The sequence below is a fragment of the Suricata suricatta genome, chromosome 13, assembly GCF_006229205.1.
Source record: "Suricata suricatta isolate VVHF042 chromosome 13, meerkat_22Aug2017_6uvM2_HiC, whole genome shotgun sequence".
NCBI classification, from domain to species: domain Eukaryota; kingdom Metazoa; phylum Chordata; class Mammalia; order Carnivora; family Herpestidae; genus Suricata; species Suricata suricatta.
Window position 1 is genome coordinate 23,913,428 of NC_043712.1, and position 21,206 is coordinate 23,934,633.

Genomic DNA, 21,206 nt, shown 5'->3' on the forward strand with positions numbered 1-21,206 from the left:
TCTGTGCTGACAGCTCAGAGCCTGGAGCCTGTCTCAGATTCTGTGTCTCCCTCTCTCTGCCCCTCCCTTGTTCGCACTCTGTCTCAAAAATAAATAAACATTAAAAAAAATTGAAGTAATGTGTTTGCAATAATGCCAAAAACCGTAAGACCAAAGAACCCCAACCACTAAACTGTCCCCTCGAACTTCCGCAAAGATAAACACCCTCTGTGCGTCATGTAACTAGCCACAGGCAGGTGTTCAGTTGTGGGTTAAGGCAGAGAATGAGACAATTGTGCAGGGAACTTTTAGGAGAAGTATCTGGCAATTGTTTTTTGGTGCCATTTTTGGGGTGGGGGCAAGAAGTGTACTTTTGGGGATAAGGAGCTGAATTCTCAACTTGATTTTCATAGTGTAAACAGAGCCTGAGCCTTCACTGAGCAGACCCAGTGAGGCATGACAGCAAGCCCTACGTTTGGCCTGTTTGATTTATGTGTTTCCTGGGCAAACTACTGTTGTGTAGGAGCCCTGTGAAAACTTCAAAAAGGTCATTAAGGCTGAACGGTTTCTCAACTCATTTTCAAATTGCTCACTCATCTTTTCCAAAAGCCAGGGACAGGAGAGCTCACGTGATCTCAGTCACGTTTTCCCAACTGAGGCTCCACTTTCTATGACAGAGTTACAAATACTTTTAGCTCCATTTTGCATACATTCTAGAAAACTTCTTGGCAGGGTCTGCAAAGTGTGTTTTCGTATTCTTTGGATCTCATCTTTGTAGCACGGCCTCATGAAAAAACATCACGTTCCAAGTGTGACTGGGAAGCTTCATTCACCACAGAGTTTGCCAATAACATGCGGGGAGCGTATTGTCCCTACAGCAAGCACATCATATGCAAACAAAATGTGTTCACTTCAATTTAAGCTGATTCATGTCCATAAGATGTAAGTTCATGCTATTTACTAGATACCCAAAGACCCAATTTAAGAATCTAAACTGTGGTGGAATTAAATGTACAATAGTTTTTAACTCCGTATGTATCATTAGCATCTTAGCAGGAGACTAATGGCACACTCCAAGGGTTTAGCTGAACATAATTTTGTGAAGAGGGTATTTATGAAGCATAGACACCATTAAGGGCATACACAAGGCATGATGAGACATCCAGGAATTTTCAACATCAGGAAGAACTTACTGCCCCAGGCGGAAGGGACAAGAGGTAGACTCTAGACCCCTGGAAGAGGCCTGATAGCTATAGGAATTCAGCGTGACTCAGGAAAGCAAGACTGGGTGGAAACAAGAGAATAAATGCCCGACCTCTCTCTCCTTGCACTGTCTGGTCTCCTGCTGGTGCCAGGCCCAGGGAGTACTCATCAATGAGGTCAGCCTGCTGGGGGTCCATGATAGAGAAGGGCAGAGACTTGTTTTGGGGTCTCTATATGCTGCAAATCTGAAATACCAACCCATTTCAGATTTTACTCTGAGAGACAGCAGCATAAATGAATGAACAGACGTTTTCATGTAAGAGATCACAACCCAAGTTCCACCTACTAATGGTTATATCTTTGGGTCTTTTCTGGAGAAAACCTGTTGGACTGCTTTAGGAGATTTCTAAGTTACCCTGAGTTTCAGGTTCTTCATCTAGAAAAGTGGAAATAATAGCTTCCTACTTACCTACATGATTGAATTATTGTAAATATTAAACAAGTTGCCCATGGAGAAGAGCCTGACATAATGATGTTTGACACTTAGAATATATTTGACATTTGTTGATTTCCTCCAATTAGTTATCCCTTATATGGTGAGACGCCTGCCTTGTGGAGGTGGGAGAACCAGTCTGACCATTTTTCTTTTACTGGGAATCCCCTGTTGACTCATAGCTGGAAAGGTGGGTGGGACGTGTCTAAAAACTTGTTTACTGGGGTCCCCTTATCAGTGAAGAACTGACCATTTTCCTAGTGCCACTTTTTAAAGAAAACCTGTCTGGATATCTTCAGGAAAACTCCAGTTTTGTCTCTATTCAGGGACATTGGTGCTTAGGGAGCTGGTCCCCGCATTGCTGTATGAGTCTTCACCATTTCTTTAGCAACTTTCATTCCACATTCATAGGCTAATGCTCAAAAAGCATGTCCTTCCTCCTGGTGTGCGTTAGCTGTTGACAAGGCCTTGGCTGCTTTTGCAAGAACTTGGTCAATTCCGTTTCTGATAGTAGGGCCATTTCCTTCCTACTTGAAGTCACCAGGGAGCTTTCTGTTTGCTGTTTGTTGTTTGCTAGTTTGGGAACAGGTGGGAATGTTTGGTTCGTCGTGAATTTTGGCTGGACCCTTAGAAAGCTCACTGGTGATTAAAAAATAAAAAGCCGCAGTAGTCATTCATTTACTGTTGATTGGTTCAAAATAGGATGTATGTGCTGGGCACAGTCCCTAATTCTTATAATCACCATGGAAGGTAGTGTCTTATTTTCATTTGAGGAAACTGAGGCTCATCAACTAGATGGGGGGGTGGGGATGCCCAGCTTCTAAGAGCTGGAATTAGAGACCAGGACTTTGTCTGAATCAAACCATAGAGCTCTGTTTATCTTTAAGATGGTTACAGAGAATCAACTGCAATATTTCTATCCAGCTGTGGCCGTTTAAACATAAAAGTCACAAGGCTGCGAATTTCCTCATGACAAGGCATACATTTTATTTGCCTCTCTCTTCTCACTGCTGACCGCTGCCCCTGTCATAAACCGGGTGCCTGATTAATGTTGCTTGAATGAAAAAATGATTGACTGAATGAATCTTCAGTACAAAGATATTTTTGTCTCTGTGTAGCATTTTTCTAATGCATATTTATATTTCATTTGACAGTGTTTGCAAATTGCATAATATTCCCCTTCAGTATAACTTGCAGTGTGGAAATGCTTCCATATGCTGTGTGTTTCCCCTCATTTGACTGAGGGAGAAAAGAGGCTAAGAGAAACATTCCATAGTGGCTAAGTGTCCATATAAACACGAGTTGTAGAATATGCCGTTCATGAATGGTGTATTTTGGAAGGGTGATTTTGCAAAAAGATTGAAGTAGATGTTCAGTTTGGGTTGATATGGGTTATAGACTGTTCTTGTGCAGCTAACCATAGTTTTATACAAATTCATTCTATTATAAGAAGTATAGAGTAGGGGGAGAAGAGCATGGGTCCTAGAGCCACTGACTGTACTCATATCCATGCTCCATTAGTTAATGGCTATGTGACTTGAGCAACTTCGTAAATCTAGCTGTGTCTTAGTTTAACTCCTTTGCAAAATAGGGATAGGAATACTATCTCCCTCAAGAGATGACTGAGAGCATTACATGAGTTAATACAAGAGGAGTTCTTATATCTGTGCCTGATAAATGGCAAGGCTCAATAGATGTTATTATCCCCAACGCCATGGAGTCAAGTTCAGAAAAGTCCTATCTTTTTTGTCTCTATCCCCTTTACCCCTTCCTTATTTCAGGAAATCATTCAAATCTTGCCTGACTTACTTTACTGTCTAGCTCACCCTTCACATTGTCAGTGGAATGAATCCTTGAAGACTCACATTAAACCAGGCCCCTTCCCTTCTCCAAACAATGCCATTATTCCTAATCGACTTCAGGACTAAGTACAACTCCCTAGCAATACATTCAGGGTCCTTCAAAAACTCATTCCTTTCTCCTCTTTTGACCTCATCTTTTGTCACTCCCACATGCGTGCTATACTACAAATACCAACAAATACCCAAAGTGGAAAAGTTATACTGGCTTGATGGATAAGTAATACTTGAGTAAGAGGAAGGAGCAGCTAGTTTTGCTGATGTGCTCATGGGAGCCTTCAAAGAAAAGATATTTAAGTTTTATCTTGAAGAATACGTTGATAGTGGCCAAGGAATGTAGGGTAGAATGTGATTAGGTGGACTCTCTAGATTGAGCGAAGGATTTGTGCCCTGAAACAGAAAAACAAGCTGTATTCATGGCATGAGAACTTGTCTAATGCTGAGAGGGATGAATTGGAGGATGCGTCAATGTGGGACTGAAGGGAGGGGAGCATGCAAAAGAGCCCTTATATCCGGCATGAGTGCTGGATGGAATAGAGATGTTGTTAATGGAGATGAAGAATATGTAAGAGAAGAAACACATGTGTGTGTTTCTGTGTGTGTGTGTGTGTGTAAAACTGGAAATAGGTATCTGGTCTGTTTTGTACACATGTGTACAAAAGTCACTGGGGAATATTTAATATTAAGTTCCTGATCTTGTCCCCAATCCTTCCTCCAGACTTGTATCCTGGCAAATTTTCCCTTCTCAGCAAATGGCAATTCTGTTCTTTAGAGTCTTCCATGATTACTCTCTCTTAAATCCTATTTTTGATCCTTCAGTAAATTCAATTTTCCTTTTCTTTGAAATATATCCAGCAATTGATAGTTTCTTACCATCTTCACGGCTACCACTCTCTTCAGAGTCACCATCATCTTTTATGGGATTATTGAACATTGTCATTTGTTTTTCAAAGAGAGCAGAGAGGAAGGGACAGAGGGAGGGAGAGAGGGAGGGAGGAAGAGAGAGAGAGCGAGAGCGAGAGAGAGAGAGAGAGAGAGAGAGAGAGAGAATCATAAGCAGGTTCCATGCTGAGTGTGGCTCCAATGCAGAGCTCAGACTCATGACTGTGAGGTCTGTGAGATTATAACCTGAGCTGAAATCAAGAGTTGGACACTTAGCCAGTGAAGCCACTCAGGCACTTCTGGGATTATTGAAATTGTCCTCTAGACTGCTAGAGTCAGAGTGGGCCTCTTTTTTTTTTTTTTTTTTTTTTACTTTAAGTGTGTTTCCTTATTTTGAGAGAGAGACAAAGAGCAAGCAGGGGTGGTGCAGAGAGAGGGAGAGAGAGAATCCAGAGCAGGCTCCACGCTGTCAGCATATAGCCCAATGCAGGATGAAACCCACCAACCGTGAGATCATGACTTGATCTGAAACCAAGAGTCAGATGCTTAACTGACTGAGCCACCCAGGCAACCCTGGACTGGTCCTCTTACAGAGAAGTCAGGTCATGACTGCAGTGTACACAGCTTTCGTATCCTTCCCATCTTGCTCAGACCAAAATCCCAAAGTATTTATAGTGATGGTTTGCAAGGCCCAGCCCTCACAGTCCCTGGCCCTATTGCTACTTCGACTCCTCCTTCTATTCCAGTCCTCTCTGCCACCGCTCTGCCCTATTGGATTCTTTACTTTTCCTGAGACATGCCTGACATCCTTCTGCCTATTCGAATTTTTAGTGATTGTTCCCCTGGCTAGAATGGCTTCTCCTCAGATGCTCACCTAACCATCTTCCTCACCTTCTCAGGTCTTCACTCCAGTGTCATCTACTCAGTGAGGCCTCTGATTGCCTTACTAAAATCGACAAGTCTCTCTTATCTCTTATTTCCTGGTGCATCCCTTGCTTTTCTGCATTTTTTTTCTTTAGCACATATCACCATCTATCATACTCTTTATTTTCTTTTAGATTTTATCTCTATTATTTGTCTCCCCCTCCTTGCATCCATCTCTGATACATGTGTCATGATGACACAGATCCCTGGATTGTTCCCCTGTCTGTTCTCTATACTCAGAACAGTGCCTGACCACAAGTTGTTCAATGGATATTTGCTGAATGAAAGAATGAATTCAGGTGGGGAGCATAGCAGTGTGTTACTGCAGGGATCTGGTACTCAGCAGGTAGATCTATGCTAAAGATAGATTTGGGAACCCGTAGCAATGAGGTCACAGATATGTGGGAGTAGCCAAGACAGACCATGGAAGAGATATTTAAAAATATTGAAAAAAAGAAGGCAACATAAAACTTGGAAAAAAATAATTAAACTGTACAGATGAAGTGGCTGAGTTGAAAGCAACGACTCTGGAATTGCAGACTTGAGTTAAAAACCTTTGCTCCACCATTTCCCAGCTTTATCACCATGGAGAAGTGACCAGATGATTCTTGACCTCTATATTTTCAAGGGTAATTAGGAAAAAGATCTCCACGTCAGAGGACTGTTCAGAGAATTAACCAATAACATGCATAGAAATCAGCAGACGGTAAAAGTTGTTGTTGTTGTTACTAACATGACTATTCTCATCAAAATCCAGGAAAGAATCCTGAAAAGTAGAAGTAGGGGAGTGTAGTGGAAGTTAGGTGAGGAGAGGTCTTCAAGAAAGAGGAGCAATAAATTTTGTAGATGTTGCTCTGTGGTCAGGGCTAAGTATCCTGAGGAGTGTATTAGGCTCCAGGGTAGAGCTATTTGAGAGAATAGTTTTATTTGCATCAAAAAGTCATAATCCCATATTTTAAAATGAATGAGTATTTTGTGGAAAATAACAATAATTGTGCTAGAAAAAAAGTCAAATAAAAACAAAACAAAATAAAACAACACTGGGCCCTCAATTGTATCCAGCTGACAAGTGTAGGAACATGGTGACCCAAAAATTTGCTTCTCTCTGGTCCTTGGGAGATTTACTTGCTCACTAGTCAGAACTAGTTTGCTGGTTTTATGAGGTTAAGCTATTGTGCAATACTATTCAGCTGGCTCTGTGGGTGTTTATTTACAGATGGCTGCCATCTTGATTTATTGTCTGTCAAATTATAATTATTAACGATGGAGTTAATTGTCATTTCAACCACCTGGTAATTACCCACTGTGCTTTCATGTGGTGACAGATCTGTCCTTCAGATCAAAATTGGTAGGTTCATAAGATGTTTCACTTCCACATTCATCTCCATTCATGGCCTATTCAAAATACATGATTAGAGAAAATTATTGATTCCTTTTAGTGTAATTTGTGGGCCTTCAGGTAAAAGAATTGTCAATTGTTATAAGCTTTTTTGAGCAGTAGGGCTGGTATAACAAGAATCCAGGGATGTGAGTTATAATACTTGAAATTAAAATAACAAGGCATGCTCTTTCAAAGACTGATCTAATAAAAAATTTAACAATGCTCTCAGTATATTCTATGGTGCATCACCTAGAATGAGGGTTTACAACCTTCATTATTTGTTTGCCCAATTGTTTACTAAAGCCACTTTATCCTGTGCCCTTCTGAACTTTTATGATAGAATTCAGCACTGTCAGTGAGGTTACCTTAGTCATATAAGGCCTCAGTCACTTTCAGAGCTCTGAATGGGATTGTCTGCTTGGTCACCTGATAGAACCAATGGGATTAGAGAGGAGGGGATGTATACATGTCGTGAGAGCTACATCCCTCTTCCCATCTTTGGTGTCAGAACCCTTATTTGTGTACTTTTCTCTTTTCAACATTTCCCAGTGGTTTTCAGGAATTAGTCAGCAGTGGATCAGGTGGAAACTTTCCCACCAAAGCAGAGCCTTGAGATGCTACTGTGGTCTTACCACCTCTTTCCTCTCAGGACACCCATCAAGAAGGTGTTCTTTGTCCAGTTTCCTATAGGTTTTAGCTGAGGGGCATAGAGAGAAGAGGGCTGTGTTCCTGGCTTCTCAATATTTCCTTGCAGAGTCACCTTCTAATTGACAGTTGCCATATTACAGTCCTGTTGACCATGAGGTCTCACCGTGACATTTCTTCTGCAGTGAGACTCGGCCTAAGCTGTTTTCTGCTAATACCCATTCCAAGTCAGAGAGTTGTACACCCATTGAACCCAGAGAAAACCTATGAGCAATATCTGCTTTCTTTCACTTGAAGGGCTGTGAATCAGTTCATTAAGGAAGAAAAGCTTAGAGACTGGTGGTGGGTGTCTAAAACCACCCTGCAGTTTGTTACCAGGCTTGGGCATTTTCTCATCTCTCCTAAGAAATGCTGACCTGCTATATAGGATTTCCACTTCTTGGGAAATTATCTGTTGTCAAGTGCCCTGATGTGGTTTCCCCTGCTCTCCCTTCCTCTCTTCTATTCTATGAGGCTATGGCAAAGACCTTTTTCTTACCTATAATATCTTATCTCCAGTGCCTGACCCCTTCAGTTTACCCTACTACATATTGATGCCTGAGAGAGTTCTCAAAATCCTTTTGGGGCTTCTTCTGTGAGGCTAAGATGTGCACTATGACATTCAGTGACCTTTATCCTTGGTCCTTTACCTATGCCTCCAATATAATGTTCCCTCTGTTGGATGACAGTTCAAGGCCTTTATGTTGAAGGTTCCAACTGGCTGTCATGTCCTTTCCCTTTCCAGGTCATCCATCTGGAGCATTCCTAATTATTCTTCGAAACTCACAAGTCAATAGTTACCCCCTGAATGTAATCTTGTATGATCACCCCCCACTTCCCTGACAATTCTTTCTCTCTTTGTATTATTTTTGTAACTTATATTATTTTCTATTGCTATGTCACATCATATTAATTTTCCCCCTTATCTGACCCCTTCCCTTCTGGGGTCCTCAAGAGCATGATCCAGGATGGAAATATTTTAGTCATCATAGAGCAGGACGTAAATAATAGTTGAATAAATTTTTGTTCAATTCTTTGTACCTCCCATTCCCTAGGACAGTGCTGAGTATTCAGTGGATACTAAATATGGTTGCTGATTGATCCACATTAAACATAGCTAAAATCTTCACTGTTATTCTTGGTACCAATGTTAGAGTAGACAATGGTCTTTATGGAAAAAATAAGAACTAGCTTTATGAAGAAGTTGACCCTTCATCCAAGACACACGTGACAGCTGCTGATTGGAATAAAAGACAGTTAATCATATCCAAGTGGAAAGAGAAGTGTTTGGTTTTGTTTAAAAGAAAATATTTTTTACTAAATAGGAAGGGAATGGGGTATGAATTTCTTTTTGTATGGTCAATGTATATTTTCTTTTGTATGAGAAATTTCTGTGGAACTCAAAGGTTGTCCTTTCTTTCCTTCTTTCCATTTTGCCCTCTCTTTCCCTACTTCCACCCTCCCTCCTATGCCTGCCTGACTTCCTTCCTTCCTTCCTCCCTCCCCTCCCTCCCTCCCTTCCTTCCTTCCTCCCTCCCCTCCCTCCCTCCCTCCCTTCCTTCCTTCCTTCCTTCCTTCCTTCCTTCCTTCCTTCCTTCCTTCCTTCCTTCCTCTAAAGACAGGCAATCTTAGGCAAGCACATGGGGCTGCTATCTTCAATAGAGAAAAAGGGCAAAGTTTGTTCTTATGTCATGGCAATTTTTCTGATGGCAGATAAACCCATGTCATCCTCAACCCAAGATTTTAAGTGAGGCACACATTTCTGTGAAACTCTTCTCATACTCAATGTCAACCTGAGGGTCATTGGCTTCACTGGCCCAGCAGGAAGACTGGGTCCATGAATGTCTGGGGAATTTCTTTTCTTGGCTGAAATTGAACAAGAACTGCTTTCTAAGATCAAAAAAGGTCCATCTGAAACTTGAACAGTTATAATTGTGCTTTGTTCTGTTCTGGTGTCACTGGGAACTTTCTGAGGCAAAGTAGACAACTGAGTTGTAGAGTGGTCTGAATATTGTGTTCATAGAGCAGACGACTCCTTAAGACCCTGTCATTCGCTAGGGCCATTAATTACTCTCATGAGGGTTGTATGTATTTATATATATATGTTGTCTTCATATCAGAGAGTACTGCTTGGTTTGTGCCTCACAGTCTCATGAGAAAAGTTGCAGTCTTGGCACCTCCTACAAGTCTTGACTGAAAAGTGTTTTCATGACAGGTGCAGGGACAAAATTGTGCTGGTTGGCTTTAGATTCTCCTTCAGTCTTTCTGAAATTGAACCATGTTCTTGAGCACAAAGTCTTTTAATTCTGCTAGTCACTATGTCAATACAGAAGTTAAAGAAGGAAGAAATGAACAGAATCGCATGCTTAAATTTCTCAGTAGGAAACAAACTTTATCTATCACATTTTCTTTCCTCAAAGCGATAGGCCCTCAAAAGCTTGAGAAAGCAGCATTACTACACTTGATGGGAACACTTTACTTTTCATTATGGCCAAGGGGTGGCAGGAAGAAGACTGATCTGAGAGTCAGTGGACCTGCGATCCAGTCCTTATCTGGCCTGGACTGATCATATCACCTTGGACAAGTCATTTCTTTTCTATAACCTCAGCTTCCCTTTTGATATGATGAGGTCGTTGCTAAGGTTCCTCCCAGGTCTGGATTCTCCTGAGAAGCTGCAAGCTGCAGGAGAACGGGTGGATCACTTGGTGAGCCTCTAAGTCCTGTGCAAACACACCTAACCAAGTGTCTGCCAAGACGTCTCTTATCACCACTATCAAACATTACTCTCAGGGCTGTATAGCTATTTGTACCCATTGAATTAGTAATCCCACTCCTAGAAGCTTCATCTAAAGAAATAAATTCCTTAAGAGAGAGGAAAAGCTACATTAACCACAACAAAAAAAGTTGTTCATTGCCTAATTCAAAATTTGATATAAGCTCAGTGTGCAACAGTGAGAGAAAGGTTCAGGATAATTGACAGGGCTGTTTCAAAGTCCTGAGAACTATATGGAAAAATGCTTTTGATAGCACAAGAAAGCAAAATATATTTGTCCTGTGGATTGCACATATGTTTATGAATAAGAGGAAGGTAAGAGGAGTTAATGATTATGGTCTACCCTTGATGGGCCAGGTGCTACCCTAGCTATTTAGTTATGTTAATCATCTAACTTATTCTTTTGAACAGTTATGAGGATAGGCACTATTATTATCAATTGGCAGTTAGGAATCTAAGGAATCTCAGAGAGTCATAGTCACTCATGAGATCACCATTGCTTTTAAAGGGTTGGCATTCAAGATTCTAAGCTATCCATAGTGATTTTCATTATTCATGGTAGCTGTAAAGTGCCTGTGGACACTGAATTAAAGAAAATGAACCATTGCTTCTAGGGGACATACAATGCTAGACTCTGGTCGTAACACTTTCATCAGGAGATTCAGTATATAACCTTGTTTATGTGTATTTCTGTTTGAGGACATTCTTTGATAAATATTGTTGATTCATTAACACTGAATTCATGGCCGACAGCACTATAATTCATGCTGGATGACACTTATCTAACACATGTATTTTCTCTGTAAGGTAGATCATAGCCTTCTTGCACTTAGGGTCATTAGACAGCACTTTAGCACGGTGCTTGGGCCATTTTAAACAGTGAAATCACCAAGAAAAAGCCAAAGATGTGAAAAACATGCCACAGATAGACTGCAGACAAAAGAGAGCTAGAACAAGACGGCAGAGTTCCACTTTGCTCAACTTCAGCTAGGGACGGGTGCGTTAGGCAAATCAAATGTCTCACCCGTCTGCACAAATCTGTGAGTGACTGTGAAGGTGCCATAAACATTGATTTGGGGGTTACGGATAAGTTTTAGGAAGTAGGCAAATTCACAAACATGGAATCTGCAAATAATAATGAGGACTATGTATTCAGCCATTCGGCAGGTATTAATAGTGTATCTGTCATATGCCAGATGCTGTTCCAGGCCCTGTTCCAGGCCCTGGGGATATAGAGGTCAACAGAACAACAAAGCCCCCGTGCTCATGGATCTAGTGTTTGGGAAAGGGTTAAATGCAGATAAACACGTCAGATGGTGACAGTCTGACGGACAAAATCAGGAGGCGTGTAAGGAGTGATGTGTGGAGGGTTGCTATTCATACGGAGCTGTCAGGGGGAAGCCTGGGATGTAACATCTGAACAGACACTCAAAAGAATCAGGTTACAGGGACATGTGTGTGAAGAGGCGTCCAGATGCTGAGCAGGAGGTAGGGGCTGCGACTGGAGAGGAAATCAGAATGAGCTGGCAAGTGATGTTGAACTCTAACCTCAAACCCTGGGCTCTTGAGAGGAAGGTGGCTTGCGGAGGCCGAGCAGCAGCACTAGGATGTTTCCTAAGTTGTCATAATATCGGCAAAGGAACACACCCTCCTGCATCTTGTCTTGTGAACAGCTCAGGTAAGAGCCAAAAGGAGGATCTTTGCAGAGGGATGGAGGCTTTGCCAAGTTCCCCCAGATCTCTGCTCCGTCTGACGCTTGGTTGCCCGGTTTAAGGAAGTGACTGAAAGTTCTGGGACTCAGTGAGATTCCCTGGGAGAGGACGTGGCCCAGGGCCGCAATCTCGAGGACGACTTGTAGTGCATCTGAGGAGAGCCACAACAAACAAAGCATCCCCAGGACAACAGGAGGAGTGGAGGCGAGAAACAAGTCCTCACAGTGAGGGTGACTGTGGAAAATTGCTCCTCCCCCAGTGCCTGTGAGAGTGTCGGTGCCATGGCTGGAGCCGGCCGCAAAGTCATCTGCAGTCAGACGTCTTCAGACTCAACCCTCACTGCTCACAGACAGGGACACTGAGGCCCAGAGAGGGACAAGCATAGGCTTCCAATCAAACACCGAGGGAGTGGCTGAGCCAGGACTGGAATTTAGCCTTGTCACCAAACTGTCATTCTCGACAGTTATTACTTTAGGAGGAGAATAAATGGAACAGAATTCCCGAATTTGCAGAAAAGCCATCGATTGTATCTGGTGCCGTGTCTGGGCCCATACCAGGAGCAGCCGCAACCTCTATGATTCCGTTCAGTGAATTCCCCGCCTCCCCCTCCACCCGCAACTTGGTCACTGGGCATCTGGCTCTGGGAATGCCCCATGGAAATCAGTCCCAAGAGAAATGTTCTCTGTCACCAAAGGTGGTCACTCTACATGGAAGAGAGTCAAGGGGAATTAAAATGCTGTTCCATATTCTTTACATCTAACTGGCACACATCCTTCTCCTGTAGCTTTTGTCTGGAGACCTGGGCTTTGCAGGGGTCCCGGGCTACAGGTTTCCTTCAATCCCTGTGAATCACCGAATCCCAAAAGAGGTCAAACGTGATTGGCCAGGAACAGTGGTGAGCTGGTAAACCAGCTGTCTGGAGGATGGGGGAGGGAAGTCCTGATCTGTCGTGTTTGCCAATGTCTGTGGTGTAAATACTGTCACCATGGTAGATTCCAAGTCACCCGTGACTTAAAAACCAGCTCACTGAATTGCTGGAAGCCTCACAGCTTGCCTGAGGCAGCCCCAGCCCTGGTCAGCACACCTCTGCCGCTCTCCCAAGAGAGGGGCCTGAAGTGGGGGGGCGGGGGGGGGGTAGAGGCTGAGATCCATCCTGCTTCGTCCTGTGAGGTGGCACCTCACCTGAGGAGGTGTCTAGTTTCAAAGCCAGGATTCTAAGAGAAACATTGACAAGCTGAAAATTGCTCAGGGGCAGTGGTGAGGAAGAAAGAATTCGATTTGAAAAACAAAAATCCTTTGGGAGAGAGAACTGTGGGTGAGGGATGAGGATCTGGGAGCAGGAAAACACAGGGTGTACCTAGTCCTTGTTTCCCAGGCTCTGTGGGCTGTGAGTTACTTTTCCTGGGCCTGAGGGAAGGTGTCTGCAATGGAGAAGCTGATTTCAGCTCTACATAAGAACTTTTGGATAAAGCAGCCTGAAGGCTTGCGGGACTGCTGGGTGTTACAACCAGTGTTCCAGCACCAGAGGGATGGAGGAAGGGTGCGGGCAACCACCAGGTGGGGCTGTGCAGTGGGGCTCCGGGGCGGGGGGGGGGGGGGGGGGGGGGGGGGGGGGGGGGGGGGGGGGGGGGGGGGGGGGGGGGCCCTTCCAGCCTCCGGGGGCGATCTCGAAGTGGAGTCTTCTTCCTTTTCTTTCTCACATTTAACCACTTTCATCTTCTCACTTTTTGTTCCTTTTTCCCTCTTACTCCTCTCCCTCCTGGCTCACTCTCTCAGTTGCCTTTCGCCGCGTTACCTGGTCTAGCTTCCTCCTTCGGCAATGAGGTAATGACCTCCACACAAGTCCGAGCCTCTTAGCTTCCTCCTGACTGCTTACATCCCAGGAGGGAAGCACAAGCCCTCCTTTTCTCCCCTTTTTCTTTGCTTTCTCTCCTCTCCAGTATTTTCAGCTCCACATTTGTGACTGAAGAAGGGCAAATAAACAAATTGAAACTGAAACTGAGCGTTGGCCATAAAGTGAGGACATCTGGGAGACTTGCAAGGAAATTAACATGCTTGTCGGGTTTCAGGTTACATATTTTGCGTTGCCTGGTAACTAGCCCTACAGTTTCCTTTCATGCTTTATTCTCCCCCATCCCTTGTTTATAGTGTAATTACCACTGTGACATCATAATCCCCCATTGAACAGCTGTCAGGGGGGCCCAACTGCTGAGTAAACAGGGCTTTACAATCTCTCCTCCCACAGGCTGGTTTACTAAATAGATCAATATTTGGTTTGTAGGCACAGGGATTAGGAGGTGGAAGTGTCTTTTGAAAAAGGCCTTTCTCTTCCCAGGGCTTCCAGTGCACCTGAGAATTCTGGAAAGAAAAGCCAGGTTCGTGGACAAAAAAAAGAAATCACCCAAACTGCCTTCACCTGCCTATGATTTCCCAAGGAGCAGCTTGTCTTTAAGGTTCTTTATTTTAATGCTTAGAGAATTCCACTTTCTTCTCTCTCTGCCTCTCTCTTAGCTCCCTCTTTCTGTCCCCAATCCTGTTTGGTTTAATCTTTCTAAATGGATATTATAGCCCCAGGGACTCGAAGAATGACACGTGGATAAACAGGAACTAAGCTCCTGAAGATCTCCCTCTACCCCTCACCCTCCACCATCCTCCCTACCTCACTCTGGGAGTAGAAGGTCCACAAAGAAAGCACCCTAGGAGAACTCTTTGTCAAACTAGTTCCTTGGTGATAGTTCGGGAAAGGATAATTTAGATCTTGCCTCTCATGAATCTGAAGATTGTGACTGAAACATACATAGGAGCAGAGATCTTGGAGCCTGAGCTTGGGAGCTGTGAATTTAACCCTGGTGCTTCCTGTAATTTGTTTTGTGACCCTGGACAAGTCCCTTATGGCTATAGCATTGGGATCGGGTAACAAAGACCTCCGAGGCCTCTCCCAGGAGACAATGTACAGCATCAGACTGAGACGGGCTCAAAACCTAGTCCTGACTGCAGAGCCCCCTAAACCACAGGTAACTCCTTGGAGTTGCATTTGCTTAACTCTTAAAAAAAAGCGGGGGGGGGGGGGGGGGGGGGAGAATTAACCAATCATTGTGTGGATTAAATGCGATAGTGTATGGAATGCATGTAGCTGTGGGCATGATACTTAGTGGGTGTCTTTTTAGAGCTAATCTTGTGTAATTCCCGTGAAAATTAAAACCATGGTAAAGAGACTTAGGGGCCAAAATTAGAAGGAAAGAGGGGAAGAGGAATATCAACAGCCAACACTCATCTAACATGTTCACAGCCCACTAAGTGCCTTTCACATTTACCATCTCAGGCAGTCTTTCCGCCCCCCTCCCCCGGGAGGGGGGAGGCACCACATGTACTGATCTCTTAGAGTGGCCAGTCATTATCCTGGCTTGCAAACATCCTCTCCTTCCATCCTCACAAAAGTGGCGGGTTCTTATTTTCCCTATTTCTCTGATAAGTGAGGTTCAGAGAAGTGAAATGACCTCTCCAAGGTCACCCAGCTGGTGAATGTTGGGGCTGCCCAGGTTCATCCCCTTCTTTTTGTGTTTCCCCCTTCTGCCATAGAAGTGGGCAGATCACGGTGGAAAGGGAGGCAGCCAAAGAATGAGGTGCTAAAAGTTAATGACCTGGGTGAAGGAAAAAAATATTTATACAACATCCAGTGCTTCCTTCACATTGTCCATCAACACCACAGTGCTTTGTGATTCAATCATTTGAGGTGTAATTACAGTCTGCCTCTAAAAACTAAAACACCGCAACTGGCTGTTGTCTTTTGAACTTTATGTTACTTCCTTCCTACAGGTGATTACAAAAGTCTACACATCTAGAAATGGCCCCTGAAGGCTGCATGCAGCCCAGACTAGATGGGAAAGCAGGCTATGGCAAAGCAGCAGGGAGAGGCTGACCTCAGACGATCCATAGGAACCCAGTTCCTGATTTTTCCAGGCAACAGGTAGCACAGGCATCCTGTCGCCTCTCTGCTCTCTCTAGCTAGTGGCTTTCTCTTACAAGACTGTATGGTTTCAGTTCAGTTTCATATAGACCTGGGTGTAGATCTGCACAGTGATAACATTCCTCCCTGCTAAGTCTGTCCAAGATAACTAATCTGATTCCAAGTTCTAATTTTGTACGTGGGAATCTTGTCTTGTCCTGATTTCCAGACCCATAGGCAGGCTTGGCAGGCTGTGGCCACAGGAGGTCCCAGGTTTGCCCTCATGCCCTGAGCAAGGCTTCCTTCTCTCCCCTGTTAGGCGAAGGACCTGTCTTGCAATGGGGGCCACTCTTTTGCTCAGTTTCCCTGAAGGGGAGGTACCTTAAGGCTTAAGGCCCCTGGAACATGTCAAAGCCTGTATTTATTTGCCAATAAATAAAATGCTGTTTTCAAGAACTTCTTCATATATCAACCTCTGTGCATTATATCCTGGAGGAAAAAAAAAGCTATAGCCCTCTGGGGACCTCCATAAACCAACAGTTCTCCAACCTGGAGGGTCTGTTAAAGCACAGATGATTGGGCTGCACACCCAGAGTTTCTGATCTAGTAGTTCTGGAGGGGCACCTGAAGATTTGCATTTCTAACTAGCTCCCAAAAGACGCCGATGCTGCTGTTTGGGGACCACACTTAGGGAACCACTGGTCCAAACCATCCTCTCCAGCTGCTTCAGTCTAAGGAGCTGCTGGTAGCTGATTTTTTGAAACCATTTTTCACATTCTTGCAGTTGGCCATTGTTCTGATCTTTCCTTCCATCAAAGAATTTTGGGAGCGGCTTGCTCCTCTGAAGCAAGAATGCAAGTCAGGGTGTCCTCTCTGGCATCGTTTTCCATATCACCTTGCAGCCTACATAGTTTCTGCTCTTAGATATGGAAAAGTTCCCAGCCTGCTTTCGCTCTCACAGCCCTCATCGTTGGACATGCTGTTAGTTCTCTGGGCTAGAAGACATCCCTTGCCTGGTGGAATCTGACTTGCCTGTCATAGTGGAATTCATGCATGGCCCCTATAAGGTCCTCCCTGAATAATCTACTCAAGCAGAGAAAGTTTTCTTTATCTTTGTCTAATCTTACAGTTGCTAGTACCAACGTGCACCCTAGCCCTTGGCACATTGTAATGTAAGGATCTATTTGCAAGTTTCCTCTGCCTGATCGACAAGGAGGTGCTGGAGGCAGAGACTAGGAATGACTCCACTCAAGGTTCCCTGAAATACCGAGTATCATTGTAGGATCTGCCATGTGCCTGGACACACTGGTGAACAATAACAGACGTTCCCCTGCTCTCATGAAGATTTCAGCCTAGTGAGTGAGACAAACTGATCACTCAAATAAATGTCAAAATGCACTCCTGGTAAATGTCATGAAAGAGAGTGTATTACTCAGGGAAAGGAACATGGTTTTGGAGTTTGTAATAAGGGAGGGTTTGACCAAGTTCTCAAGCTGAAGGATGTTTTTTTTTGGAAAAGGCCCATTGATGGGAGAAGGAAAGGTTGAGATGTTGACTGTGCAAAGAGGAAAAGGCAGAGCACCTAGGCAGAGGAAGCCATGGGAAGCCTCCAGAACCTGGGCCTCCCTGAGCCACGTTTACCCCATGGCTCTGGGTTCTCCTCACCACAGCCTTTCTCTTCACTGCTCTCTTGAGGCAGCGAGCGGGCTCCGGAGAAATGGAGGTTGTATGTGTGTGCACACGCACACATAAATGCACATACATACAGATGCTAGCACACACTTGCATAAACACACATCACACACACTGAGGCACACACATGCTATTCTCTTTCCCCAGTCAGAGTGGGACTCTGCTTTGAGCTGTGCCTAAGTGTTGATACCCAAGGGCCCCTTTCTCCAGGAGACAAAGAACAAGGTTTAAATGAGATTATCTCACCAGCTGTCCAGAGTCTCTGACAAATGGTGTGACCCTGTCATAGCAGATGGGTGAGGTGTAGGGAACCCAGATGGCCAACTGATGGGAGCTGAGAGTCACAGTACCCAGAACTGGGGGGTACATTCACCCTAACCCAGTGTCAGCTAAGCTTTTTCTTTTTGTCATTTAAGAAAGGCCAGAGGAAGGGTTGGGGTGCCCTGTCACTCTGCCCCAAGCCTTTCTGTTTGCAGCTGCAAAGACTCGTGCTACATCACTTTCTCCTTTATTGAAAAACTTCTCTTTTTTTTTTTTTTTTTTTGAGAGACAGGGGGAGACAGTGTGGACAGGGGAGGGTCAGAAAGAGAGGGAGACACAGAATCCGGAGCAGGCTTCAGGCTCTGAGCTAGCTGTTAGCACAGAGCCCGACGCGGAGCTCGAACCCACAAACTGTGAGATCATGACCTGAGCTGAAGCCAGTCGCCTAACTGACTGAGCCACCCAGGTGCTCCAAAAAAACTTATCTTTAAGCGGTGGAGGAAACCCTTTTGTTTTACAAAATACATAGTTGATACCAATGAACTTGGCCTTTAAGCATTGCTGCCAATAAGATCCTGTGGATTTCCAAAGGGAAAACTGTTCATTCATGCTTGTTCAACTAAAACAGCCTCTCCTAAACTTTCTCTTGTGTGACTGCCTCCCTGTTTTTTGGCAGTGTATTATTCCATGAAACCAATTGAGTCAAGAAGTAAAAGTACTTAAGGGCTACCACATCCTGGTCTTTCAGAAATAACAAAAAGTGACTAAAGTGATTCAGTAAGTTAAGGAAGGCTGAAACAATCCTGCTGTGTAGAGTAGACCTGGCTAAACAGTAACAGTTACCGTTTCTTAAATACATGTTAGGTGTTAGATAAATGTATCATGTGTTTTACTGGTGTTATCTCAGGCAATTCCCACAAGAACACCAATTTTATAGAAGAAACGGAAGTTCAGAGAAGTTAAGTAACTACCCCCAGGTCACACAGCTAGTCTATGGGATTCAAACCCACCTGATTCTGAAGCTCATGATACTTTCCAACATTATAATCACGTGGGTCCTTTGTACCTCTGCTTTTGTGCCTGTAAAATGGGTAATGTAATATTCATCCTTTATAGGCCTTGCAGGGAGGGTGGGATAATAACTGTTATTAGCAATAAAAACACCTTCAGTTTGTGTAGTCCTTTAGTTTCCAAAGTGCTTTTGTATTCACATTCCCATTTGAACAATACAACCTTGTGACATAGGTATTATCATGCCTGTTTTCCAGATGAGGAAGATGATTTTCCCAAGGTCTCAGTTCTAAGAATGGTAGCACCAGAAAACTGATACCAGTGTTAGTGCGTGGTCTATCTAACATCAGCTGCCTCTTTAATTATTGAGGTAATTGTAGCAGACTAAAGGTTCCTCATGAAAAGGTAGGACTTACAGTATAATATTATGTAGGGGGCTATTATCATGGTTGCCACACTTGTTGTTAGTTATCAATGGACAATTGTGATGTGTTTGGTCCTCTTTACCCTCAGCAGTTCGCTGCCTCTCTCCTGCTAGTCAAACCTTTCTCTCCTTTCTCTCGTGGTCCTTGAGACCACAGTACTCATTTCTAGAATTGTTCATGTGCTCCCTTGGCTCCCAGAAATTAGAATCTGAATTTGATCAAATACTTGGTGGCTATTCTGGGGCTCTTTTCTCTTTTGAGTGAATTGGAGGAAATTGGGGTAGTCAGCAATGTAAGTAACATCTTTGATACATGAATGGAGCTATCCTCATAAAATTAGCCTCTTATGTAAATTGGCATGAGACAAGCCCTTGGGAAAACTGGGTTACAGTCTGGACTGTTCTTGACCCTGGGGGTTGGCCAGATGGGTAGGTGAAGACGAAGTGGGGGGAGTACAACATAGTCACTCAGGAGAGAGAAATAAACTAGTGAATAAGAAAGAAGTACTCAGAGTCACAATAAATCACAAGCATCTGCCGCAGACAGTGTGCAGAAAGTTTTCTGTTGTTGGAAAATCTAATTCCCATATAGTTGATCTTAGCCATAGCGGTTACTTTTGAGAATCCTTTGACTTAAAAGTATGGAATTTAGAGAAATCTAGGGATAAGATGACAAAAATAATCACTGATTATAAAAAAGAGAATGTGAGGGAAAAGTAAAGAAACTTGGTATAATGTAAATAAGCATTGGCTTAGGAGGAGGGCATATGCTTTGTTATACTCTGAAGGGATAACACATGAAGGGCCAGGGATTTACTAAGGCAGGATAAAGGCACCAGGACCACAGTATCCCCATCTTCCTGGCAGCCCATGACGTAGGAACTTCTTCCCACTTAAAAGTATTGCCTACTTCTTGGCTCCTGACTCTGGTGAGATGGTAGAAGTCTACTTTGGTGGATAGTTCTCTTTTGGAAAAGATAAAAAATGCTATTCACGAGTGGCCTTTGACTCTTGGCTTTTCTATACTTAATGAAGCAAGAGACGATCTCCTTGTAGCTAGAAGCTGCCAGACCTGACTTACTTCAGGTGTGCGTCTCAAGATCTAGAACTTAGGAAAAAACAATAAAAGCTCATGTAAACATCTCATTTCACATTTTCCAATACCACTTTTCCATCAGTAACACTAATAATTAGACATTTGTTTGACCCCACTGTTTCTTTCTTAATAGATTCAGAACTCAAATGGGAGAGGTGTGTTTGTTGGTTCCCTACACAGCCTGCAAACAACTCTCCAAGCAGAAATGTTGTCCAGTTTTGGAGAAATCTTTCCTCTCATGACTGTGAGATAGAGGAGAAATAGATCATTCAGAAGAAGAATCTTCTTTTGAGACAAAAAATATGAAGATCTTAAACAAATGAATGTTGAAAGGATTTTTAAATGCTGCACTGAGGATAGACCCTCCCAAGGCCTCTTAAGATTCCGTTATTTAACAGGTAATTAAACTCAGAGAAGGGGCCCATGGAGAGATTTGTGTATCTGTCTTACTTCCAGAAAGCCCGTGTGGAGCAGGCTTTCTTCATATGATCACAGAAATATCTTGAATATCTGTGCACTTCCAGGTTGAAAGGACCTTCAGTGCTAAAGCAATATGGAGAAAGCCTTTATAGAGACAGATGGATAATCAGCTTCTCTGTTTCCATTCTCTCACTTCTCCTCAGAGCTGTAATCCAATTAGATTGGTTATCACCTTCAAAGAATGTATAACCATTTTTCATCACACAGAAGAAAAAGAACTAGCATGCCAGGTACTTACCTATATTATGTTACTTAATCCTATGAGCAGGGAGATCTATTCCTGGCTTACAGAAGAGAACATCAAATCTTAGAATATGTAAATCGCTCGAGACTAAAGAATTTGTAAGTGTTAGTGATGGGTTCAAATATAAACCCAACTCATTCTAAATTCCATATTCAAATACTC

At 43.5% G+C, this 21,206-nt stretch overlaps 2 long non-coding RNA genes across 2 annotated transcripts in view; one reads left to right on the forward strand and one right to left on the reverse strand.

Moving 5' to 3' along the window:
* Positions 1-9,771: 9,771 nt before the first annotated feature.
* Positions 9,772-13,946, reverse strand: LOC115276765. Its single transcript, XR_003902081.1, has 2 exons — positions 13,686-13,946; positions 9,772-10,084 (listed from the first exon to the last, which is right to left on the reverse strand). It is a non-coding gene; the product is annotated as an uncharacterized LOC115276765 (long non-coding RNA).
* Positions 13,947-14,170: 224 nt separating this feature from the next.
* Positions 14,171-21,206, forward strand: part of LOC115276582 — a 40,115-nt gene continuing 33,079 nt past the window's right edge. Inside the window, exons 1-3 of the long non-coding RNA XR_003902009.1 lie at positions 14,171-14,265; positions 14,692-14,904; positions 19,058-19,205. This is a non-coding gene — a long non-coding RNA (uncharacterized LOC115276582). The remainder of the gene's footprint in view (positions 14,266-14,691; positions 14,905-19,057; positions 19,206-21,206) is intronic.